Source organism: Urocitellus parryii, chromosome 9, assembly GCF_045843805.1.
Source record: "Urocitellus parryii isolate mUroPar1 chromosome 9, mUroPar1.hap1, whole genome shotgun sequence".
NCBI classification, from domain to species: Eukaryota; Metazoa; Chordata; class Mammalia; order Rodentia; family Sciuridae; genus Urocitellus; species Urocitellus parryii.
In genome coordinates this window covers 73,738,980-73,766,269 of record NC_135539.1, presented here as the reverse complement: position 1 = coordinate 73,766,269, position 27,290 = coordinate 73,738,980, and the positions used below count along the sequence as shown (strand labels likewise).

General features: G+C 40.9%; 1 protein-coding gene across 1 annotated transcript in view; it reads right to left on the bottom strand.

Moving 5' to 3' along the window:
- Positions 1-14,465, bottom strand: part of Prkcq (protein kinase C theta) — a 119,168-nt gene extending 104,703 nt beyond the window's left edge. Inside the window, exon 1 of the mRNA XM_026391827.2 lies at positions 14,248-14,465. The gene's annotated coding sequence lies outside the window, so the exon portion shown is untranslated. The remainder of the gene's footprint in view (positions 1-14,247) is intronic.
- Positions 14,466-27,290: the final 12,825 nt, after the last annotated feature.

The window sequence follows — 27,290 nt, the reverse complement described above, 5'->3', positions numbered from 1 at the left end:
CCCCTCTCTATAAAAATTCCCCTTGCTGAAACTAATTAGCCACTCCAGTGTGCAAAGGAAATCTTAGCAGCACTTGTATTATTAAGAGGATTCGCTTCCCATAAAATCCTAGTTGGCAAAAGTTCAGGTTCTGGAATGAAATGTAGCAAGAACTTTCTAGAAGATTGTGAGGTCAGGTGGGGAGCAGCATTCTAAAGCCGCCCCTGCCCCGGCCATTTGTTGGGAAGTCTACTTCTTTCTTTTCTATTGTTTTTACAGTTTCTTCCCTTCCTCTACAACTGATTATACAAATCCTCTAAAACTGCTGGCAGCAGAGAGACTCACACCATAGAACAAGGTCAACTTGGAAGACATATTAAATGGGGAGAATTTGTTTCTGGCCTTGAGACAGTGTATCACAGGTGTCTTGTATTTTGGTAGTTATTCTAATTCTTCTATGTATTCACATTCAGGGCTAATATATAATTTTAATTAGTCAAGTCTCCAAAAATTATATATTTGCTAAAGTATGTAGGATCCATTGTATTTCTGATTGTATTTTAGAAATCAACCAAAAAAATCAGCATAGATTTCTTGAGATTTCAAAAATTAAGAACAGGAAAAATATTTTCTTGAATTAGGGCATCTTGTAGAAAATTTTGGAACCCAGTGATTCAGGAACTGTTAAATAATAAACCTTCAGCATACAAAGGATTAGAAACTTATTGGTTTATTTATATGAAAACATACTGACTAAAAAAACATTAAAAGGTTACATTGGACATTTGCTAAAAGTAATTTAAGTATATCTCATAATACAGCACAATATATAATTTTTCTAATTCTCAGAATAGTTCCATAAAGTGGAGGTTTAAACTTCAAAGTTATTACTCAAGAATGTTAATCTGGCTGCATTTCTTGCTCATTTTAAAATTAAACCTTCTTCTCAATAGCTGTTTGCAAGTTATAGCAGTCTGTGTGTGTGTTCTGATAGAATTTTACTTGTGTGTGCAAGTGTGTGGTTTGTGTGGGTGTATGTGTGAGTGCGTGTGTGTGTGTGCGTGTGTGTGTGTGTGTGTTGCTGGGGGTTGAACCCACAGCCTTGTGTGTGCTCATTCTGTGCTCTGCCACTGAGCTGTACCTCTAGGCAGAATCTGCCACCCTAGTCTGTTTAGTGTATTATTAATATAGCATTAAAGACAAGAGAGAGTGGAAGAAAGAAGATGAAAGGAAAAGGAGGAAAGTTCAAGGAGTGAGTAATGAGAGTTTGAGAATTTAGATGAATAAAAGTCCAGAAGAATGGGTTAAGGATTCTAAAAAGTATTTTCAGGTTTACTAAAAAAAAATCTTTTAAATTTACAACATTGTGGCTTTGAAAGAAAATATATGGAACAATAAACCCGATATTGGAATATACTAGAAAGGAAAAAGGCAGGGCAGGAAAGAAATGGGGTAGATGTTCACAGTCAAGAAAGAAAGAAGGACCAAAGAAGCAAGCTCTCCCTTGTCTGGGGGCCACAACTGTGTGATTCCACCTCCATGGAAACTTCTAGAGGATCCGGTCAGTGAAGAAACCCAAAGCAAACCACTGTGGCAGTCTCCTCTCTCCCTCACAAGTTTTCTTGGATGAGAAAAAACTTGGGGAGTTCTGTGCATTTTTTCAGTCTTTTATGAGCCTCTCTGAATACCTGAAGGTATTTTCTGCTGTTTGAGTTTTGGTGGAAAGTGCTAGGGAAAGACCCAGAAACCAGTCTAGGTCTAAGCAGAGCTCCTGGCTGGCTGGATGCTGCACTAGATTGAGTATTTTCTCTGCTACTAAAATGAGTAACATCGAGCAGCAAAACAAGGAACTCTGCCCCAAACAGTGACTGAGATTTACAGAGGAAAGGAAGTCTCAAAGCTCACTTCTTAGAATTAATACCAAAGTGAGGCTGTATTTTTTAAAAGGGAATTTGTAGATACAGCATATTACCAAATTCAGGCTTAGCTCAGTGGAGTGATAAGAACACAGACTATGACATCAAACTGCCTTTGTTTAAACCCCTGTGACTTTGAACAAGCCCTTTAACCTCAGTCACACTGTGTCTTGTCAATCACAATCAAGCATGTGCATGCACGCACACCCATGGACACACACACACACACACATGCACACACAGTTTCTGGAGTGAATAAGTGACAGCTTGGACTGTGGACCGGGAGCTCCCAGTTCTTCCCAGATCAGCAGCAACTTCCCTTTGCCCAACTTCTCCCCAATCCACTGGGTCCTGGGGAGGCCACCCGTGGAGCACTGCCTGGTGACTGAGGTGAGGCTGTGTTTATTTGGTCGCTAGGAGTCCCTCCATTTGATTCCAGGTCAGGAGTGCCCTACTGGGTGCTGCCTCCCACATATCTGCAGATGCCCACGGCTGTTGATGGGCCACCCTCTCTTGTCACTGCTTCTCTACACCCTCAACCACTACAGAAGCCTTGTTGTCTTACACTGAATTGGATTTTCTGTTTTACTTCCTATCTTTGTTTGATTCATGCCTTTCATTTTTCTGGAGCATCCTCCTTTGCCACCCAGCCGTCTTAGCCGAGCTTTGGTTTCAGCCCGCTACAGCTACAGCTAGCCCCCCATGGCCCTGACTCTGCTGTGTCACACCGCCTTCTTCCTGTTTGGGGTTTCCTGGCCTTTCCCCTAGGCACTCTGCCATGCTGTCATTTGTCTACTGACATGTAATACGCATTTGCTCAGGACTTTCTTTGCGTGTGAGACTCTCTGCTAAGGGCAGGGACTACGCTGCAGAGGCGCAGAGCCTGTCCCCAGGAACCACGGTTGTGTAAGAGTGCCATCATTGCTGCCGTCTCTGCACCCAGGATGCCTTGGCACGTAGAGGGGGACACATTGACATAGCTTGTGGGAGCCTTCACAGAGGAGGTGACATCTCAGTGGCTAGCAAAGTGACTGCGAGAATGGGAGCAGTAAAGTCTGTGATGGGGGAGGGGGTAGCTGTGCTGACACCGAGGATGTCTGGAGAGCCACAGGGTGCTGGAGGATTCAAGACCATGGGAATGCAGATCCAGCAGGCAGAGCAAAGATCACAAAGGACTTGGCAATCCTTGTGAAAGGTCTGAATTCTATTTTGCAGGTGATACAGGGCAACCAAATAGTTTTAAAGTAGAGAGTGGTGAGCAGATTTTTTTTTTTTTTAAATAGGGATCCTGCTATCAGTTACCCAAAGAGTGAAACCAGTCTCAATGTCAGAAAATAAGTGACATCATCTTTATGAAGACTAAATATTTATAGACTAAATATTTGTGCCAGATGTTTCCAAACAGGGCTGTCGAAGCCTGTCCTATGCCCCCAACTCTCTGGCAATGCCACTCTGCATCCCCCTTCCCTTGATCCTGCCTGGCCTGTTTTCCCAAGTGACCTCAGCAAAAGTGGTACAGCGGTGAAACTGCCTAGTTTGGGCCTTAAGAGGCTTGAGCTTTTGCGTTTGTGTGCTTGTAACCCTCTGGAGTGGGGTGATGCCTGTCTTCCAGCAGTGCCCACCAAGGGGCCAGCTATGGGAATGGTACAATCTCAGATATGGCTGCAACCTCAGGAAGACCCCCAGGGATGTTGGGGGAGCAGAACCACCCAGGCAAAGCTGGCCCAATTCCTGACCCAGGGAATCATGAACAAATAAAATGGTGTTATTTTAGGCCACTAAATTTGGGCGCAGTTTGTTCCACGGTGATTGATATCCAAAGCAATACTCTGGGGTCAAATACATACATGTCAAATAAATAACAAACTGCACCCCTGACAATTCCAGGCCAACTACCTGGTCCACTGTCCGTATATCAACTTTTACTTCATTCTTAATTACTTGATACCAAATCCTGTTTCAAGCCGATGTCACACTTAACTGATTAGGGTTTAAGCTTTTTAAAAAGGGGTTCTTAGAAAATGTAATCCTCTGATTGTGTCTTGCAAAAAAAAAAAAAAAACAAAAAAAAAAAAAAACTAAGAAAATGTGCATGGCGTGTGGATTAAAATCTCCTGGAATTTGGATTGGATTTTCCTATTGGTAATTTTAAGACAAATATCCAAAGAAGTGTGTATTTCACTCTTTGAATCTGTAGAATGTTGAATTTCTCTCGAGGTCTAGAGATTTTGACTGACACATCTATGCTATTTTTTCTGTAAGGAGATATCTACAATCTTTTTCCAGGGGAAAATTGATTTTATTCATTTTCATAAATACATAATCTCTCTGTTCTGAATTTTTCCAGTTTGTTCTCCAATGAGAAAGGTTTATGTCTGCCTTTCATTTCTATGGAACTAACAGAATTCATGTCCGATGCTCTGTGCCGACATTTCTGTTTGCCAGCTCCAACTATGAGCCACTGTTAATGAATGAGTTGCATCTCACTAATTTCTAAAATGACCACTAATTTATATCTAGTGATACTTGCTTTTTTGGGTCAGTGAAGTCCATTTATTTCATTTAAAGAAGTAAGAAGCTTTTTTCTCCTGCTGAGACGCTGTACTTTCCTAAAGCACCTTTACTCACAGAACTCAAGTGTACTATAAATATTAACAAATCTCAACACCCAGAAACCAGGACAGACACTCAGCAGTGAGATCCTTGCTCCCTACTGGAGCAGAGGCAAGAAGGCCAAGAGTTTTGTGCTGTGCCTTCTTCAAATACCTCAGCTGACTCTAGTGAGAATTGCACAAGTTATTTCCCAATGAATAATTTTCATCAACATTAAAAAGGTTTTTAATAAAGTTGCACATGAGCAATTCAATTGTATTTAAAGGGGTTGAGTAACTCAAGTTCTTCTTATGAAGGAGATTCTTTTTGTTTGTTTGTTTTTGTTACTAGGGATTGAACCCAGGGGTGTTTAACACTGAGCGACATCCCCAGCCCTTTTTATATTTTGTCTTGAGACAGGGTTTTACTAAGTCTCTGGGGCTGGATTTGAACTTGTGATTCTCTTGCTTTAGCCTCTCCAGCTGCTAGGACTACAGGCCTATACCATCATTCTCAGCTTAAAGGAGATTCTTCATGGCTATTGTTATTATTACCCTTCTGTAAAGCCTATGTTCAAATAAAATGTATACTAACATTTTTTGAATGACTAATGCAGAAGAATTTAAAGAATTCCCATTCATAGAGACAATTCCATCATCATTCCATTCATCATTACCATCATCACCAGATGGTAGTATTCACGTTTGTTGTTCTTGTTACAATATTAAATTTTAATTTCTCCAAAATCAAAATAAATTGCAGTTAAATGATATCCATGTCTTGGTGAATGGATTTCAGTTTCATGGGGAAGGGTTATACCTGTCATTAATGGTCACTTTCTCTAATTTACACCTACCCCTACCAGTTGAGAGCTACAATGTGACAGATTAACTACTTCTCTACCATCCCAGCTGCCCAGGTGAAATCCTGGCCTGATTGGACTAGGTGAACACCAAATGGACACCTGAAAACCAGCTACAGAATATGAGTGTTAGGGAGAATCCTATGGATCCCTAATGCACTCATTCACTCTATGGTCAATAAGGTAAAATTGGAAGCAACATTGTCTTCTCCTACTTCTGATTTCCTATCTGCCTTTGCTGTTGGCTGGCTCTGAAAAGACTGGCGTGATCATGGTGGAGCAGAATCAGTGATGCAACAGCAGCCTCAAGTCCTCTCTTGGGACTCTTCTAAAAGAGACGATCTAATTTGCATTCATAATACCCTTATGTGCCAAATGTCCCAGATCACTGCAAGGAAGCTGAAGAGCAGCGAGGAGGGGAGATCTGGAGAGAAAGAGAGCAGACCCTGGGCAAACAGAAATCCACACACCCAGGGCTGCCACAGACCTGGCTCCAAAAACCACTTCGCAGGCAGATTTCCCTAAAATTCACCTTGAGAATCTGGACAGAAGTCAACAGTGCATTCCGTTTATTGGTCTAATTCTTAATGATTAGGTTCTGAAAACATGATGTTCATGCTTAGAAACCTCCGCATTGATGACTGGAGGAAAACAAAATATCTTCCCTGGCTGTGGACTTCACAAGCTTCCTCAACAAGCACTGTAGCCTGAACTCTATGCCAAGAAGTAAAGTGAGAAAAAGAATTAGGAGACTTGGTATGTGCCTTAGGCAAGCATACTCGGGAGACAATAATTGAATTAAAATACCATTATCCAGCTCCAGTAATAAGCTAGATAGAAACTACAAGTCTCCAGAGACATAGGAAGCAGAAGAGGGAGAATAAAATGCATTACAGGGGACTCAGGAAAGATATAATAGGTAGAGATAATTTAAAAAGAATTGCCAATAAGAATTGCAAGTTGCTTTCTCTTTGAAAAGGGGATGTCAACACGCTTGACACTTAGGGGCCACCATAGGTCACTGTTTCCAAAAAGAAAGGATACTTTCCATGGTGATGTCCTAGGGACCAGAATGCACAAGATGCTGAGTCTTACCTGGTAGGAAGTGTCACTCCTACTCTGCAGGCAAAGATGAGTGTAACTTTTGCTTGCTCTCACTTGACCCTGTGCCCGCAATTCCAGGAGGAAAATGTCACAGTGAAGACACAGTGTGCTTGAGTACTGTGGCTGCAGCATCCCGCAGAGGTCCCCACGGTCTTTTGTGGCAGGAGACAGGAACCTAAGTACAGGTTTCTACATTGTTCAAGCTCTGGCTTAGTTGTTAGGAACCCATACTAAGGCTCATTTCACTTTATTATTATTTTTACTTTTCAATTTTTTTCAGCATAACCTTTTTATGCTTTTTCCAAAGCTCCGTCCGATGAGATATAATTGACATACAGTAAGATCTACAAACCTCAAGTGTATAATTTGCTAAGTTTTGAAACAGGTATATACTGAAACTACTATCATAGTCAATATAGTGACAAATTTATTTTATTATTATCAGGATTTGTTTTAAATCTTTTTTCACAAAGATTTTTTTCCTTCGGTTTTATTTTATTTTTTAATTTTTATTTATTTATTATTTTCTACCTTTAAGGGAGTCCTCTAAATAGTTTATTGCTTTGCCTTTAGTTTTCTTTGTCTTTGTGAATCCTTATGCTTCACTGCTTTAATGAATTTTAAAAATAATTGTGATTTCACTCTAAAGAATCCCTAAGATACTTTATTATTTAATTAAAAAAACTATTTCTCCCTTTTGATCCTTTAATATTTTCTCTTTATTTAATTGACTCATTCTTTTGCTTGTAGCAGATTTTGGAATATTTTAATATGAGCTTTTATTTCATTCTTCATTCTCTTTTCCTCTTATAATTGACATTAGAACCACAGGCAAAGTGAGATGCCATGAGGAGGACAGAGGAAGAAAATCACACCAGAGACAGGAGGGGATAGTCTTTTTCTTGAAAAAGTCAACTCCCCCAATTTTTAGTGGGTATACTGGGAATTGAATTCAGGGGCATTCAACCATTGAGACACAACCCCATCCCTATTTTGTACATGATTTAGAGACAGGGTGTCACTGAGTTGTGTAGTGCCTTGCCATTGCCAAGACTGGCTTTAAACTTGAGATCCTCCTGCCTCAGCCTCCTGAGCCACTGGGATTACAGGTGAGTGCCACTTCCCTGTGTGGCCTCTGTAAGGAAATCTAAAAGTAAACAATGGTACCTGCCACAGCTATTATAAGTGTCCTGTGGCTAATGTTTATTGATGGTTACTGTGGGCCACGCACTGTGCTAAGCACTTTAAATGGATGATTCAAGATCTCTGAGGAACATATGGAGGTTATACTTGGAGAAATATGACATATGGGGCAGGACAGGAGAGGCTGGGGAAGAAGAGAATTAGGACCTTCTGATCCCTGCCAAGGAGTCTGGGCTTCACTCCAAGATCATGGGGCAGCCATGGAGAACTTAAAGCAAGAGAGCGATACACTCAAATTGGGGTTCCAAAAGGGTCCTTCCAGCGGAATCATAGGGAACCATCCTGAGTAAGCATGACTAGTGAGGAGCTGCAGGCATTAACCCTTAGAGTAATGGTGGTGCCCCGTAAACAGAGAGGTAGTAGGGGCGGAAAGTGTGGAGGCAACAGGCAAAACAGGGTGAATGAACAGAATGTGTGTGGTTTTGGCTAAGCTGTGGAGGTGGAGGAAAAAGAGCAAGAGGGGTGGCCAGGGGAACAACCTCTGAAGGCTGAGGAAGCCAAAGAGTCTAGCCCCAGGTGGAAATCATGGACTTATGGAATCAGGAACAGGAAGAACACCCTAATCTCAGGTTTCCAACAGGTGATGGCAGAGCCAGCCACTGCAGAAAGCAAGAGGGGAAAACTTGGAGCAGAAAAAGGGAAGATGGTGCTTTTAGTTTGAGATACATGGCATTAGATGAGCCCATAGACTACCTGGGCGGAGGATCAGTAGGAATGTGGGTCAACAATGGTTGGGTCCTGGTCAGCAAGGAGACAGCTATTGGGGTGAATGAGTGAGGCAACTGAAGAGCATCAGAGATTCCAGGTTGATGGAAGGAGAGGAGGAGCTTGCAAAGAAAGGGACTGGAAGGCAGAGGAATGGAGGGGAGCATGGGAGTCAAAGGAAGAGAATGTTCCAAGGACACAGAAGTGCTCAGTAGCATGGATGCAGAAAGTCCATTCAGGCAGCAATGAGGAATGGGAGCATGATAGTCTCTGAAGGGCGGCAGAGGCAAGGCCAGGTGTTTGGGGGCCCAGATATGGGCCCTGAGAGAACAGAGGAAGTGATGCAGAGAACAGTTTGAGGAATTCTGAAGAGGAGGAGAGGAGGAAGCAGCTGGAGGAAGGCAGAAAAGGATGGCCTTTTAAGCACAGAAGGAAGGGGCTGAAGCATGTCTAATGCAGTGAGAATGTGGCTTGTCAGGAGCAGGGGAGGAAGATGGAGGGAGAGAGGAGAGAGTCCCAGGACTGTGATTCCCAAGAATGAGGAAGCAGGGGCCCTGGGCATAGTGGAGGTGAACATGGGACACCTCTGGAAGGGAGGCCTGTCCTTTGCTGTTGTTGTGAGGGGAGAAAGGAGTGAGAGGGTGGATCCAGAGGCAGTTAGGTGTACAGTCCTGTGGTCACAGGGTTGGGGAGTCCTTGTGGGGAAAATATTTTCCATGTGAAGCAGGAATCAAGGCAGCCTGATGATGGTGAGGGGCAGAATGGTAGTGACCAAGGGAAGTCTGCAATAGCTGGTTCAGGGAGCAAGAGGGGTGGCCCAGGGAACGCCTGAGGGCTGAGGAAGCCAGAGTCTAGCCCAAGTTGGAAATCATGGACTTGCGGAATCATGAATTTGCATAGTTATATAATTTTTTTTCCAGTACACCTATCAGCCTATGGCTAGATGCTGGAAAAAAATAGACAATTGGGTGCAATAGTGACCTCAGTTTAGGAAAGGAAAGCACATCTCCTCACAGCCCTGTGAGGTCCAGCCACTGGACTTGTCTTCCCCATCAGTAGTGGGGAGGCTTCCATGGAGGGACAAGATGCTACGTTTTGTCTTTGTCAATCTCACATTGAAAGATCTCTGGTCTATAGAAGAGATATTATTTCTTCCTAATTGGCCTAGTTCTTTATGAAGCTGAAGGGATATACCTCAAAGTTTATATTGTTTCTGACAAACAAGGAACATGGTTATGATGCTCCCTAAGAAAATATCATCTTCTCTAAACTGTCCAGTCCAGTGATGAACAGACTTCAGGAATAAAACCCAAGAAGGCATAAATAGAATAATAAATGAGGAACCAAGAATTCAGGGTTCAATGCTACCAATTTGTTGTGTGACCCTTGATCAAGTTTCTTAGTCTTTACCAACTTCATGTGTCTTTTGTAAACCATCAGGAATGGACCTGTGAGTAATTGATTCTCTGGGTGCAGGCCTGTGTCACTGAGCACAGTCAACAAATGCCACTTTCTTTTCCATTTTGCCTTCTTCTCCTCCTCACTCCAAACTTGCATGTTTCTATAACTTAAAAGAACAGTATAGAAAACTAAATGCTTTATGTCCATAATGTTCAAACTTTTAGGTAAGAAACAGGCTTATTATGCTTCAAACCAAGCAATACAAAAACACCATGAAATAATGATGCTTATTACATGGAATGAATTCAAGTATTTTCCTTCGTATGCCATTTCGGTTTTAAAAGACATGCTTGCCTCCATCCAGTAAATGAATGTCAAAAGCCACCAAATGGACTGAGTCTTGCAGGTTAAAGTAATGTTTGTAAGAAGGCTGTTTTTGTGCAGCTGAAAGCATCTAAATGGGTGTACAATGGAAAACGCTGAAGACTACTACCTTGAAAAATGCTGAACACGAAGTTAGAGGAACCTCTCCCCAAACAGCAAGGGAGACAATATTTCAGTTCATTTTCATGGGAGACTCAACTTCTTGCACAGCTGGGCTGTGTGGAGTAGTTTTTCCTGGGCAGGAACTCCCAGCTTTCAGTTTGCATTGGAAACCACCCCACTTGGGCAGCAGGCTACTTTCTCAGCACTCCCTGCAGCATCCACTCAGTGGAAGCAACTCAGAAGGCTGGGGATGGAAAAGGGCAAGACAGACAAGGGTCTGCTCTTCGCACTTTCAAATAAAGAGTGCTGGTTAAAGGCAAAATACACTTAACAACAACAACAACAATAAACAATAATGCAACTCACCAAAGTAGTCTGGGAAGTAGCTGTGACACAGAGTCACTTCATGTGGAAAAGGCACACAGAGGACTGAAATGGTGAGTTATTTCCCCCCTTCACTTATTTTTTTTTAATTGTTAAACACTTTTCTCTTACTGAAAAAAATTAAAGGAAGATCAGAAGTTCAGAGAGAGAAGCACCTAATAGTTCTGTTGTATGGAATGCCTACACACTTCAAATGTAGATAGCGAATTTGATGTTATGCACATTTTATCACAATTTATAAGAAGTGAATTGGCTGGTCATTTGCCACTGTGGTTGACAGCAAATCAGTGGTGGACACTCAAGCTTGACACTACCTCCTACAAACTACAAAGCCCCAGCAAGTGACTTAACATCCGCTCTCCCTGCCCCCCCACCCCCCTATCCTGTTTCTTCATCTGAAAAATAGAAGTAAAAATATGTAATTTGTAAAGGCTTTATGCAGATAAAATATGGTGGTAATGTTTGTCAAATATCAACAAAATTCTGAGCCTAATTGCTATCATGTAGATAGTAAATAATAATGACTTAATAAAACCACACTTTACTGCTTCAATTTGCTCTGCTTCTTATCATCCATATTAGGAGCTTAATTCAAAAGCTAATATCAACCTACAGCAATTCATAGAAGGACATGCTGCCAAAGTGAAGAGATTTAAATATCTGCTAATTTTCCAGGGCAGAAGTGTATGCTTCTGGGCTTAGGAAGCTATTCCTAATTTCTGAAATGTCAGATTCTCATTTTCCCTTGAGAATATAGTTAGATGACCAAATAGAGTAACTGGAGTTTTTGTGTAAATGACAAGTTACAATAAGGTAGAAGACATTTTTAAATCATTGCCAGGGAAAACCTTTTAATTCACTTTCTGCCAAACATCATGCATTTCTGTAAGTTTCTGGTTTAATAGCTAGGATAAGTATGGAAATGATAAGCGGGATGAAAACTGCTTAGAAACGAAATGCTTAAAGTTTGAAAATTATGAATAGGAAAAGAAAGAATGAGTTTAATGACGTGTGTATATGTATATATACATACATATACATGCATGTATATATACACTTATGTACACATCACCATAAGACTAATTCCTCTACTATCATTATAGAGTTAATTGTGAGAATACATATACATATATATAAAATTCTCATATCATCTGTGTCATTGGGACTTTTCATTATATAACAATGTTGTTTTCAACAGTTTTTGTAGAAATTACTTTGAAAATTGAAATCATCTGAAATTAAATACAAACTTATTAACAAACTGTCATATGACATTAATATATCAGCAATATCTTTAGGGGCAAACAACATAGTCACTAACTCTAAAACATTAAACACATTAAAAACAGGAAGTACTCATTCAAATTCCTACTTTAAAGAAAGGCAACTATACCATAATTAAATATTGCACTTGATGGAGAGATCTGTCTGTGGAGGTTTACTCTGGAATCCCTGAAGTTATAGACTTATACCATAAGCCTTCATTCTTGAAAGAAAATCCTGGACTCAGGGAATTCAGTATATAGGGAATTTGATCTTTTCCACAGACAAGGAGAGAGAATGTGTTACAACAGAATGAGGGGCCTTTATAGAAATTTCAGGGGCTTCCAATACCTGCTGTGGACAAGAGAAAATTGAACATCAGTGTTGGAAAGGATCATGAGATTACAGGAAGAGCCCAGATGTGAACAACTAAACATCCCTGTAATCCCTGAAGGAGAAGTGAGACAGCAGGAGGAATCCAAGTGTCAGTAGTGGTAGTGTCTGCCATGCACTGACTCAGAGCAAAGTCTCTGTTATAGGAGGTAGAGCTGGTGGGAGAGCAGGTGTAGAAGTCTGCTTAAGAGTCATTGTGAGCCACCACAACATGAGACAAGACAGTAGCGGAAGTGAACATGATGAAGCGGATGGCAACAGAAACCTTCCCTGGAAGCTGACACTTTAAAAGTGTAGAAGACAATCGTGAGACACTAACAAAAGCCAGTGATGCCAAACAGGTTACACTTGAAATGAAAAATAAAAGCTGGTAAGAGAAAGGAAAACAAAAAACTTAATTTAGATTGAATTGCTAACTTGTGGGACTCTGTGGGTTTCAGATCTTCCTATACCCTCTCTTTAAATATATGTTCATTCAATCAGCAAAAGAAAGGGACTAACGAGATCTTTCTGTGGTAGACACCTGCATCAGACAATGGCCTGATCTCTGAAAGATTTTAAACAGCTGTGCATAAACTTCAAAAGTAATTTGCAACCAAATTAGTAAATGTCACCCTTCTTCCCACTAGACACAGCACTTTCAAGAGACGAAGCATCCGCAGTAAGTCTGCCATTTTACCAGTTAACCAAAGATTGGTGAGGGGAAAAAAAATGAAGATGTTCATTCACAGGTTGGGATGTGGAATGGGTCAAAGGACCCAGGTCCCTGTTCATAGGGCTTCTCTATAAAGCAGCTCCAGGCAGGAAAGGACCAGAGGTGGCCATCCCTTCTAGAGAAACAAAGCAGGGACCAGAACAACTGATAAAGCCTCCCAGAGGAGACTACTGCATCTTGCTGCTTTAAACTTCTCTTTGCCAATTGAAAGGGGTAATGAAGAGGAAGCAGACAGAGTATGCAGGCAGACTCCCCAGGTCCTGTGGGCACTTCATTAAATAATTTTGCAAGCTGGTCTGTGCTCTCAAAGGGCACCTGTGACTTGAAGGACCATTTTGTATTGGGCACAGATGGGCCATTTTCCCCACTGACAGGCACAGCCCATAGAGTAGCATTCTCTCCACCTCACCGCCCCCCTCCTCAGCTTTTGCCATGGCTGAATAATCTTTTATTAGCACCACTTCCAGCCCACATAGTGTCAGGACAACTGGAGGACAAGGCAGCTCTGTGGCAGTCTCCTTGCAGAAATGACCAGAATCTCCTTTCACTCTGGTGGCAAGTGCTCGGGCCTTTAGCATTAAAGTCACTCTCACATTGATAACTGCTGGCTCTTAAAAATTCAGTAAAATCAAGATTTAATCTCACAAACTACACTTTAATAACCTGTGGCCCCCAAAGCTGGAAAACAATGTTGCTCAAGGTCACAGGCTTCAGCACCCAGACTTCCCCCCACCCTTTAACAAAGCTGCTTCTCACCCACCCCAGGCCCTTGGGAAGAAACTTGGTTTGTTTAGAAAAGTGAATGTCCGCAGCCCGGTTTGCTGCTCCAGCAGTTTCCCAGAAAACCAGGTGGTCATCCCCAGAAAACACCCTTTCTTACACATTTTTGCGATCAGTATAAAAACTTTCACCTCCCTCCCTCGGCTTCAGCCCGGTTAGTTCAGGTGAAAGGAGAGTAGGAAGGAGGCGCCCTCAGCCCGGCTAGGCGGCCAGCACCGGCCACCGCCACAGTCACGGTCATCATCACACAAGAAACCCAGACGGGGTAGGTGAGCCCCAAAGTTGGCTTTGGCTCTAGCTTTTTTTTTTTTTTTTTCGATTTCGTTCTCAGCCCTGCTTCCCGCGGCAGCCTTAGCCCCCTTCCAGGAGCAGTTCTGAGGGACACCCGGGTGGCCCTTCCCTCCCGGGTCCTGGCACCTGACACCCTCCCTCCCCGCCCGCATCGCGGGGCGCAGGGGTCCTACCTGGTGGCGCAGCCGGGGTCTGAACGCCGCGTCGCTGCTGCTCGGGTGGCGCGGGCACTGGCACGGGTCTGGCGCACGGCGGGTGCGCCCCGCGGGTGGCGCCGGCCAGGGGGCGCTCGTCGCCCTCTCTCCCTCCGCCCGGCAGCCCGAGGGGGACCCGGCCCCCTGCACAGGGAGGGGCGCTCAGCCGCGCACTATCCTCGGCAGCCCAGCGCCTTCTGCCTTCCCCCTGCTCATCCTCTCCCCACCCTCCACCCTCACTCCTTACTAACCACTTGTCGCTCCCCTGCGACCTGGACCAGAAGACCGTGGTAGGCTAGGATGGGACAAGCCCGCGGGTGACGTGACGATAGGCAGCGCTGAGCTGGGGCGGCTCAGCCTTGGTCACATTGAATGCTGGGGAAGGGGCGCAGGACACCCGGCTGAAAATCGAAAAAGAACCTCCAGAGGAAGGGTCGTGGTGTCTGTTTAGTCGTGTTTTACACCAGAAAGGACTTGTAAACGTTGTTCTTTTAAAAATAACATACCGGGGATAATGGTTTCTGATTGCTCCTTATCTATTATGTTGATTTTCTGTTATCTTGCACTTGGTCGTTTTACACACAAGTTCCAAAGTTGAACTGCTTTAAACTTTACAGTCTTTGAAGCTGCTACATCGTCAGTGCAATGCACTTGTCACTTCAGGACTTTTTGTGCTTGGTTGGTAATACTAACGATTATCATAATAAGGATAATCGGGGCAGTTTTCCCTATACTTCATAGAATTAACTTTTCATTTAGGTTAGAAAATTATGTCTGGTTTCCAAAACGATTACAGAGCAATTTTCTTTCAATGATAACACTAAATGATTAAGTATATTTTGTTAAGTCTTTTGTTGTTACAATAGACCAAAACCAGATTAGTCTGATAAATTAAGTGGCATTTTTCTCTTTTCTTTTTCTCCCCTTTCCCTCCCTCCTTCCCTCCCTCCCTCAGTTTCGTTCATTCTTTCTTGCTGCTGAGAAGTGAACTCTGAGCCACTTGAATGCAAGGCAACTAATTAACTAATTTATTTTCTTTCTTTCTTTGCTTCCTGCTTTCCTTTCTTTCTTTTTCTTTTTCTTTCCTTCTTTCCTCTCATTCCCCCCTCTCTTCCTTCCTTCTGCTCTCCTTCCCTCCCTTCTTCTTTTCTTTCTTTTCCCTCCGTCTTTTTTAAGAGATTAAAAATGTACAAAAGAGCCAAACCAATGGATTAGCAGGCTTTTGATGATGGAAATATAGAATGTCATCTTAAAAGGACCTCAGAGTACTTTCAGTTCCAGACTTTTAATTTACAAATGAAAACCTGAGGTCCAGAAGTGTTCTGTGACTCGATTAAATCACTCAGGGCTGCACTGGTGACTCTTTGCTCTAATCTATGTGAACTCAGCAAAGCCAACACATACCTTTTAAGTACAAAAACATATTCCATTAAAATTAGCCCTCCCTCCCATTTGTTAATGTCTAGCAGCTTTGAACTGGCCTCAGGACATGATCTTACAACACAGAAATTATACTTCTTGAAAGATTCTAGCCCAGAGGTAGGAAGGTGCTGGCTCATCATGACTTCACCAGAGTTTGGCACTTAGTGGGTCCCCATTATATATTGGCTATTCAAAGATTGCCAATAGAAAAATTTATCTGTCTGGAAACAAGGTGACAGCGTTGAGGAATGATCCCTGGCTCCTTCTCCAGCCCTTTTTCAATGGAGCCTGTCACAAAAAATGGCAAGAAGCCCAAGGCCCTTGTGCCTAGGAAGATTCCTCATCCTCCTCAGTGCCACCTGAACCTGCTTGTTGGGATTGCTCTGGGTTTCCTTCAAGCACACTCTGACATCAGGCCCTTTGCAGTTCTCTTCTGTCCTCTAGCCTGGATGGGACCTGTGGTCATATGCTAATGCTTCCGGTGGGTACTTGGATTGCATTTGCTTACTCTGTTCTCTTTTTATACCTCGAGGCAGTTCTCTTTTGTAAGAGTTAAGATTTACCTTGGGAACTGAAACTTGTGTCTGAGTTTTCCACTGACAATTTCAAAAGGAGGCTAAATACAGATAGGGGTGTAAGGAAAATTTTTAATGCCCTGCTACTTTAATCAGTTGTCATTGGTTTAAAAATCAAATTTTAGATGATGATGCTTTTGGCCAAACAATAACTACCTACCTACTAGGTATTGTGATAGGCACTTTTGATGCACTGTTTATCTGATCTTTATAACAATCTTATAAGTAGATATTGTTGAAATCGTCATTGTCATCATCTCTTTTTAACAGATGAAATTAATGAGGTTTCAAAGATTATGTTTTGTGTCCAGAATCTCACAATTATCAAAGTTTCAGGATTAGGATCCAAACTCTGAACCCTCAGAAGCCCCTCTCAGGTGCTGAGGAATAATGCCTCTATCCTAACATTGCTCTCAGTTTTCTGCTTTACTTTCTTTTGGACATCTGATCTCAAGACTCATGATGCTCTACTATTCTCTGACCATATAGTCCTACAATTGGAAACTCTTTAATATGAAGATTGGATCTTATATAATGATCATCATATGTCCTAGAAAAAAATGTGGGTTTTTTTTTTTGTTGTTGTTGTTTTAGAATGTTATCTAAAACAAACAAAAATCTAAATCTTTTTCTGGAGCACATTGCTGGAGTGGGAACCCTGGACTTTTGGACCCCAGCATCCTACAGGACCATCCTTCCCCTCTCCAGGATGCAAGGCTCTTCAGCTTTCTCTCACTGTTTCACACACACACACACACGGATGATCAGAAGTTCACACCTTGGTTTCCTGGAAGAGGAAATGGCATTTCCGGGAGGGGATGATGCGTGGGTGCTAAGGTTCCACTCCCTGCCTTAAACACACCCCAACTTTCAGTTGCGCACTTCTTTTCCTCCTTAGGTCTTTGCCCTAAAGTTTCCTGGAATCATGCTGAGTGCAGCTGCTTCATTTGGTTCTCTTCAGCTGAGAAAGATGTGATTCCTGCTTTGGACTCAGTGGCTCAAGATTCCCAGGCGTCTTGTCCCTGCAGCTGTCAAAAACCACTTTCCTCCAACTTGGAATCTGGAAGAGAGCCTTAGACATCACTTGGTGTACTTTTGGATCTAGTGGGTGACTGTGCTGTGATTTCCATGGAAACCACCTCTTATACCCTTCTGTGGGATTAACCTTTCATAAGGGACTTAGGATAGAAATTGCAAAGGAGTTGTTCTTGTTTGAGCCTCAATGTGGAGAAGGATGATATTTGGGGAAAAGTAGGATATGACTGACAATTGGAGGACAGTGCTATTTAACAAGAACTTCTCTGCCTCTGCCCAAGTCACCATTTGGAGGAAGCCAATTTGGACTATTTTATGAGGAATCTGATCACCCAGCTATCCATTTCCCCAAAGCCTGCCAGAGATTGTTTTAAAAATGTCACACCTGAGTCCCCTGAAGAATCATCATGGAATTCAAGGATGGTGATCTGCTATAACCAAAGATTTCAGTAACATCTGAAGTCTGGCATACATTTATTTGGAAAATGTAAAAATTATTCTAGAAGATATTGATTCAAATGAGCAACAGAGATGCAAACAAAAACAGGTATTTTAAACTCACAGCTTGGACAGGGAAAGGGAAGCTTATTTTTTCCTCTTCAGTCCAACGTAAGAGTTTTAAGTGGGGAAAAAAAAGATAATTGGAATTTAAAACATGTTATTTTCAGAGGATAGCTCAAAACCCCAAAGCAAAAACTAGCCCTCCCATAAGAGAATAAATAAACCACAATTACAGTTGATAATAATGCTAGTATCAACTCTTGCAAATCATGGAAGGAACAGTGAAAGGTGAATGGAAAACTCACCCCAAGGTACCAAAGTGAATATGGTCATGGTGTACTTCTGAAAATCTTCCTAAAAGTATTTATTAGACATAGTTAGTAATGTTAAGATACTTTCCACCTTTAGACCATGTAGGGGTGGGTAGTTATTTACTTCTTCATTTAAAATAGGGATTAGGGTGATGCTAAAATATTTATTAATGCTTGTTGTGCATTTATTCTGTGTGTCAGGGCATGGAGTTGAATTTATTTTTAATTATTTTATGTGATTATTATGCCAAATCCTATGATATGAGCAATATAACTCTTCATTTTACAGATAAGACAGTTGAGTTTGGGAGGCTAAACAAACAACTCCCCAGCTTTATCTAGCCAATAAGTGGTAAGCCTGGTTCAACTGATCCTCAAATCCATGAATTTTGAATTATAGATAGAAAATAAGGCAAGAACTGAAATTGTAGCTTGACTCTTAAAATAGTAAAAGAATCATGTATTATTTAATTTCAATTAATAAAGTATTTGAGGGAAAAAGAGTTCTCACATGTATAGATGTTCACACATGTATAGATAACCAATGCATAAATTATAATGTATTGCAATATTAATAAAAAAATCACAGAAAATGAAGCCAAGTGTAATTCTTAATGATGCGAAATAGAGCAAATGATTTTTTTTCCTGAGCATCACTTTTATTATGAGAGGATGAAATTAAGAATGAAAGTTTCCCTTTTTTAAATGTTTTTAAGGTGGAAGAATTCTAAAAAACCTAATATTTGTGCCTTATTTCAGTCTTTGTTTCACAATTCTATGGGCACTGACTTTGTAGTCACTACTGTAATAAAGAAACTAATTGTATCAAAAGCATCTATTCAGACAGTGAATGATTGATTACATTTTCAAAATTTTTAGCATAGATACAAGTTTCTAAGTTCTAAGGGCAGAATCAGCAAGTGGCTAGTCCAGTATTTCTAAGGCCAAACAGATATGGTTCTCTTGGTTTCCAGAAATATAGGGACACATACCAGCTATAGTAAGTATGGTCCAAATAATCATAAAATTTTCTCTGAAATTAAAGAGATATGGATGAGAAGATTTACAGAGACCACTTTTTAGAGATTCTCCTCTACCGGGAGAAAAATGCCTCTGGAAAGACAATACTCCTGATGAGAAACCCTCCCCAGGGAGGGTTTATATATCTGAGAATTAATCTGTGAATCTAGGAGGATGAAAGTCAAGATGAAATCTTCTTTCGTGTTTATAAATTTGATTATTGCAATTCTACAATTTGACCTAGTGCGATTGCTCTAGGATTTGAAAAGGCTAATGTGTTACTTTAGAATAAATCTTAATCTTTTTGAAAACAAAAAGGCCATCCTCTCCTTACTCCATTTTATTCCATCCATAATAACATATTTAGTAGATGATTTTATTCTGCTATCAATACCCTTCACACACATGCACGCGCACGTGCACACACACACATGCACGCGCACGTGTACACACACACATGCACGCGCACGTGCACACACACACACACACACACTGTCTGGAAAGAATTTTTCATTTTATGAAAAGTATATTGGACTACTACATAGGATATTCCATCAGGTTTCTTCCAACTCCCAAATTCTGAAAATAAGTGTCAAATTGAAGAAAGCACTATCAGCAAGGGGGAATGTACAGCAATTTACTTCTAATGGACTCACTGTTGATTTAGTATAATATGCTCACTGGTATAAAAAAAATTCCAAATGCCCTTGAAGAAGTCCTATAATTATGGCATCAGGAAAGCAATGAAAATCATTAGTCTCTTCTTTGTGTACAGCCTTCTTGGTAATACCCTACCTTCAACCATTCACTTCAAAGGAAAAAGTTGTAGAACAAAAAATATAAAACATTTTTCTCCCCTCAGTGGTTGGAAGAGTGACCTGAAGAGACTAAATGGACCATAGTTCATTTGGGGGCAACTCAGTTAAATGTGCTCTGAGTATGGTCATGGTTTATTCCTCCAATGCAAGAATCTCACCCTAAAAAATGTTTGTTTGGGGGCCTCAAATGACAACCTAGAACTGGTTATTTCTTTCAATGTGAATTGGTTGATATGTTGTAAATAGGTCTCTGATGGAATTTTCTTCTCCTTTTCTCTCTCTCTCTCTCTCTCTCTCTCTCTCTCTCTCTCTCTCTCTCTCTCTTTCTTTCTTTTTCTTTCTTCCCTTCTTCCTGCCTGTCACTAGACAGGAACAGCCCAGAACAGTGGGAAATTTCTGTGTTTGAGATTCAGGCTGTAATTCAGAGAGAACAATAGCTTATATTTGTACTTCTGTGCAACATTAAAATAATGGGAAATGAATGAGCTAATCTTTTTATACATCATACAAGAACTTAATGGAGATATGATTCTTGAAGATTAAAGGTATTTGAAATAAGAAGATATGTTTATTTTTAAAACTAGACTGCAAATGTCATGTGTTATTTTATAACCCCTTTCTCCCACATAATTGTTTTAAAGTTAATAAAAGAGGGAGGTTCATAATACATCCTGCCAATTTCATAAGGAAGATTGAGTAGATAAAAACCTCTAAAATGCTTTGACCCCTATAAACCTCAAAAATAAAATGCAGACTTTGGAATGAATATCTACTCTTTATAGGGCATTTGCAACCTAGTGTTTTACAGACATAAGCTTATTTAACCCTCATATCAATCCTATAATTTGGGTGAATTTACACTTTATAGATGTGAACGTTGAGGCTCAGAGAAGTTGAATAACTGGATTCATGATCACAAAGCAAGGGAGTAGCAGAGCCAAAATCAGAACCTGGGGTGGCTCTGTTCAGAGCCCATCCTGAGCATTGTCTAGAGAATTCTGGCCATCAGCTACAGAGGCCACAAATTGGGGGTGTATTCCACATGCTGATTTTGAAAGATAATGTTTATTATTTTTCCTATGATAAAAGCAATGCTTTTGGGCACATGCACACACACACACACACACAGAAACACAAACTAAAATTAGAAAAAAAGTAAAAGAAGGAAAAAAAAGGTTAACCATAAATTCACAACCCAAAGACAGTTAATCTTTTGGTTTATTACTTTATATTCTTATATCCACGCATAGTATTTGGAATTGTATTGTTTTAAAAATAACTCCTATTGGCTGCCTGATTATAAGGTAATGAACATTCATCATAGAAATTTTGAAAAATACAACAATGCATATAAGAAAAAATTTAAATCACTCATAATCTCAAAATGTAAAAATAACTGTTGAAACTTTGGCCTTTTATTCTTTTCATGCACGTATCTTGAAACTTTATTTATTAGTGATTTAAAATGATCTGCATCATACAGTTTATAGTTTAGTTTACAACATCATTTTTGGGGGTTGTTTAGTTTTTACTTGATTTGTTGTTTTATTTTTCCTGAAATTACAAATTTGATTTTCAGACAGATGGTTAGAATGACGTGGTTTCTCTAAATAGAACCCTCTACTTTGCTTTTCACTGAAGGACAAAAATTACTCCCACATAAAAAAGAAAAAAGAAAAACACCTCAAAGAAGGAATAATAATACAGTTTCAATCTGCCCTGATAACACCACAGAAACACTTTGACTTTTTATGCTTTTCTTCAACTGCAACTGGTTTTAAGCAACTTTTCATCAAGACTAAAACAATTGACACTGAACTGCCAGATCAAATAAATAAATCTGGGGTTACATGACTTGGGGAGGGCTGCAGAAATGTGAATTAAATCTTAATCATACTAACAAAGTTTCTACGGCTCCTGAAGCCAGAACGTTATTCTTTGAGAATCTTTACATCCTGTGATTTGACCTGCCAAGGGCACTTAAAGAACTTAAGAACTCAAAAAGGGTCCTGGGTAAAACTCAGCAAGGTGCACTAAAGTCTGGCTGCCACAACTGTGCTGAGAAGTTTTGGCTTTTCCCAGGGATATATTAGGAACCTGAGCTAAGGAAACAAAATGATAAATAAACTGAAAGTCTTTAAACTTATATTCTCAACTTTATGGTCTTTTGTCTGCTCAACAGAGTAGCAAAGCACTAAAAGGGTTTTCAGGAAACTCTTGTACATGAATATTTTCCCCCAAACCTCTCTGTATGTACTTTATTTTTGCAGAATCATACTTTTTCTTTTCCTTGAAATTGTATTTTGATAGAATGCAGATTTCTTCCATGGTTCTCAACTTAAATTCTTCCTTTTATTTCCCAGCTATGAAAGAAAATTCCAAAAATTCTAAGCCGTACTTTGTAATTCCCTGAAAATAGTGGATCCATTATGTACATTATACAGAGGGTGTGGAGAAAGTGGAATTCTCATGCAAATTAGTACAACTTTGGAAAATTGTCTCACAATATCTGCTACAGCTGAACATAGCACCACCAGTGACCCAGGCAGATCATGTGTCCACAAGCTACAGAAATGTGTCCAGATGCACTAAAAGACATGTACAGTTCATCCATCCTAGTATTGTTCATAATCACCTCAAACTGCAAGCAACCCAAGTGCATCGTACAATTGTGGTCCTTCAATCAATTGAATCCATGCAGCCATAATAATTAATACATGATTGCCATATGCCATTGTCTGAGCACATCTTGCCAACATAATGTTGAGTGAAAGAAGCCAGTTTCCCCCAACAGACTTACTGTGTGTTTTCATTTACATAAAGTTAAAAAGTAAGTAGAATTAATTGGTGTGATGTGGAGTGAGGACTGTAGTTACTCCAGCAGGGAGATGGGTGGTGGAGTGTCTGACATCCGGCTGCCTGTGGTGATTTTTATTACTAGATATGGAGGACGGTCACATAGGTATGCCCTCTTTGTACGAGTTCATCTAGCTGTCCACTGGTGAGTTGTTTACTTTTCTGAATGTGTCAATTCCATTAAAAAAAGATTATTTGAAAATGGACTCTAATAGTATTGTATTTATAAAGCCCTTTCAGTGTAGCCAGAAACAGGATTGGTTTCCCAGGTGATGTGGAGTTCACCAGGGGTTCAGTGAGTAGGGATTAGGTGGCAAGTGTGCTAATTCCTCCTTTCTGTTATTGAGGAGGTCAACAATCTGAGCTTAATGACAGTGTGACCTCAAACAAGTCATTGATATTTTCTGAGTCTTTTCCTTCATTTGAGAAGTGCAGAAGCTAGATAACGTGGTCTTCAGTCTTTCTGACTCTCACTGCTATGGTTCTGGGCCCTTCTTCCTCTTCCAAGTTTCCCCTACCTCTTCCTGTCCCCTCTCCCTCCCCTCCTCTCCTCCCAAGTGTGTGCCTGTGTCCTTCTCTTTGTCCTCTATTTCTGTGGCTCCTCTGGCTTCCCAGTACTGCGCTTTATACATACTTAGCAAATAAGAATAATTCATTTGTTCCATAGAGGCAAAAGTTCAGTAAAGTTTGAATTCAGTGATATTTAAATGCCTCAAAAAATTTAAAAATAGAATTTATCCTAACTTGGACAAGAGGAAGTTCATGCCAATTTCTAAACAGAATCCAATAACAAACATGCCCCCAAACCAAATGGTAGCAGTGATGGCTCCCTCAATATGGTTATTTGGAGGTGGCACATTCGTATGAGTATATAGCATCAAGTATAAAGTTACAAGAAAGTTTATTCAGAGAATATTAATTTGGGGCAATTAAAGATATGGTTTTAATGATCGAGTTCTTGGGGACTGATAAAAGCTATTTTAAAAAATTGGATGATAAAGATTTGCCAGCTTGTCCTCAGAATTGTTGAATTGTACTTAATCATACTTCTTTAGTTAAGGCGTTGAAACTGTTGCTAAACTGCAGAAGAGGAAGTCTCTATTAGCTTGATATAAATGTCATTTGGATCAAATGCAAGATTATTTGCAAATGGACTATAATATTATTGTACTTTGTTTTATTTTTTAAATTTCTTTTCTCTTTCTTTCTTTCTTTCTTTTTTTTTCTTTTTTTTTTTTGAGTCACCAAGAACTGTTTCAATCTGTGGTTGAGTTTTCTGGCCATCTGTGATGGGACAGATTAGATCAGCACATGTGTTTCATCACATACTGACCACCCAGATGAAAATGAGTTTCTAAAACTGCCAAACCCAGGATCAGGGGCTGGAATAAGAATTTTTCAAGAAGCAGCCACACCCAAAGGGCTCATCCCACAATAACCATTAGTGCCCAGAGCAGAGGGGAGCCCAGCACGGGACAGTTGCCAGCTCATCACGGACCCCAGGCCCCTGGCTGATGTCTTCATCTGGCTGTACCTCAGCCTTCTCTCTCCCATCTGCCTGTGAGTGCCCACATCTCTGCTGCAGCCTACATCAGGGAATGTGTGGGGAGTGATCAGCAAGTCAGAGACCCAAGAAGAAGGTCGTGCTTCTAGGGAAGCGTAAATGTGAATCTGTTTGGTTTCTGATTCAGCCCGGAAGAAACACCAATACCTTCTTCACCACCTTCCACAGCAGCAGGTCTTATCATCAATGTCTCCCACTGACATTTACAGTGCCTGCTCACCTGTTGGGCTCCCCACATTATACAACATTTCTTTGCCACCATTTGCCTACCTAGGGATGAAAATTAGTTTAAATAAAATAGGTAAATGTTCCCAAATAAGTACTCAATGCTACATTCCCCTCCCCTGTTTCTGATGCAACCTGTTATGCTTTGGTGGGAAGCTAAAGAGCTTCAGGGTCCCAGAACCCCCAAACATAACTACCGACATACCTGGGCTCTACCAGAGGCAGCTGTGGCTTTGGGGAGTCACATCACCTCTCTGGGCCTCAGTTTCCTCAGCTCTAAAACAAAGTGATAGACTAGATCATGTTTCTTTCCATTGGAAAAATCCATAAAGTCCAAAATAACTGAACTCTGACAAATGTTTGTCCTTTTTTTTTTCTCTTACTCTGAATAATGAAATTTGTATTCAGCTGAGATTGACTGGCTGAACATCACACGTTCCATTTACTAGCACTTAGTGCCGCCGAAGAAGCAGTAAGACGTTTCCACCCCAGCGACAGGCACCTTGTATTTTAAAGTCTTCCATTTCATTCTTCACCTTTATGTTTTCACTAAAACACATGTGGTTTTCAAACACAGGAAAGAAAACATGGTAACCTGTGGTTATAATTTCCACTAGAAAATAGAAAACGTGTAGCTCAGAAAGAGTGCTGGTGGGGAGTTCCTTTCTGCTTTAAACACGAAAAAACCCATGTGAGAAAAGCTTTCTCTTGAGAAGAAGGTTGTTAGGTGGTGCGATTTTCAAAGGTTGTTGGAGAATGAGGCCTTATGGCATCTGAGGTCGCAGCTGCAGTCGAGTTGTGGCTGAACAACTGGGAAGACCACAGGGCCGTGGCTTGTGTTTTGGTTCTCTACTGTGCCTTCAGATAGCTACTCTTTGCTCTTGCATTTCAAATTCTGGGAAATCGGAAGACTAGACAGTAACTCTGGTGACCCTTGCCACTTCTCACCTAGTGCGTCTTTTCAGGTCCCCGTCTTGAGGCAAACTGGCATGAAGAAATAGCTCTTCTCGGGGAGCATCTAACCTCCATAACTATTTTCAACAACTGGTTGAGTCCACACTGTGTCTAAATTTATTTAATCCTTCGATACATATTTATGGAGCATCCACTAAGTTTCTCATAGGACTATGTCTAAATTCACGGTTAATCAGAAAGAAACTCAAGACATAAATAAAAAAGTATCACAAAAGTATTTAGTTGTTTACCATAAGTTTATTTATATAAACATACAGCTTCAGTATTATAATTTCTCTTGACTACCTGCCCACTTACATTTTGTTCTAAATTGGTCTTTGTAAGTAGAAAGGAGAGATTTCAGTTTCTTAATTGTATTACTACAGTGATCATTTTTAAAAGGTAAATAAAATATTTTCTGATGATTAAAAAAAAGTATCTATTGAATGTTCTAAAGTGTAGTCAGCAAAACTATTAGTGAGTGGGGCCTGGTTGTACACTTCTGTAATCCCATCCTTTAGGGAGCCTGAGGCAGTTCCTACTGAGTTCAAGGCCAGTCTCATTTAGCAATTTAATGGAGGGACTTAAGCAACTTAGTGAGACTCTGTCTTAGTATAAAAAATAAAAAGGATGGGGATGTGGCTCAGTGATTAAGCATCCCCTGGGTTCAACCCCTGTACCAAAACCAAAACCAAACAAAATCCCCAAAACTATTAGTGATATGGATTATGATTCATGTAAATTTCTTTTCACAAGACCTTGTCACTATAACTTTGGAAATGCTCTTTTTTGGGTTGTTGAGGTACCTAACTGTGAGGGCAAAACACTCTTGATTAAATCGCATGCATTGGCTTACGCCATCTACTTAACCTGGAGGAAGAGAACATGCGGATGGATCATGAATACTGGGGCTGTAAGTTTTTTCTTTCAGTTGCCTTCCTGATCACAATGAGATAAGAATGGAGTGTAGCAGGAGGAGCAGCTGTCAGTGAATTTCATGTGTGTGTTCAGTTTCTGAGGGATCCGCTGCAGCATGTGTATAACAAGAAAGCTGGAGAGAGCAGCGTGCTGCTACTTCTCTCTCAAGCTCTTATCTGCAGCGAGGAAGATCTTATCACCGTGGATGTGTTTATACACAAGCACAGATGTGGATAGTAAAAAAAAAAAAATGTGTTTCTATCCAAAAAACAGCACTGGGAGGACTCTGACCCATGCCCTTTCTTCTGCTCTTGTTCCACTGCTGCTGTCCTCGGCACAATGAGAACTATCCCATGAAAGCATGAGTCAGTTGGGCCACTCCCTTCTCCCTATGCAACCTGCCCAACTCCTGATCTCCAGATCTGACACCATCTCATCTTCCAAACCTGTCACTCTTCTTTCTCACTCAGCCACATGGGCTTCCTCACCACTCCCTTCCATGCCAGGCAAGCTCCAGCTCAGGGCATTTGCACAAGATCTCCTTAAGGTCATGGCCTGAACACTAGCTTCTCAACAATGACTTTCCTACTAACCTGGGGCTTGACTTTGGTTCTGCCCGGCCCACAAGAGCCTCTTGCAAAAATAACTAGTCCAAGAAGAACCACTTCAACACGATGCCAAGTGAAAGGAGCTTGACACAGAAAAGAAGGTGCACCACCTGCTTGAGGCAAAACCATCTATGATGGTGGAAATCAGATTAACACTTTCCTGGGCAGGGGCTAGGGATGGAGGTAGACTACATAGAGACCCAAGTGACCTTTCG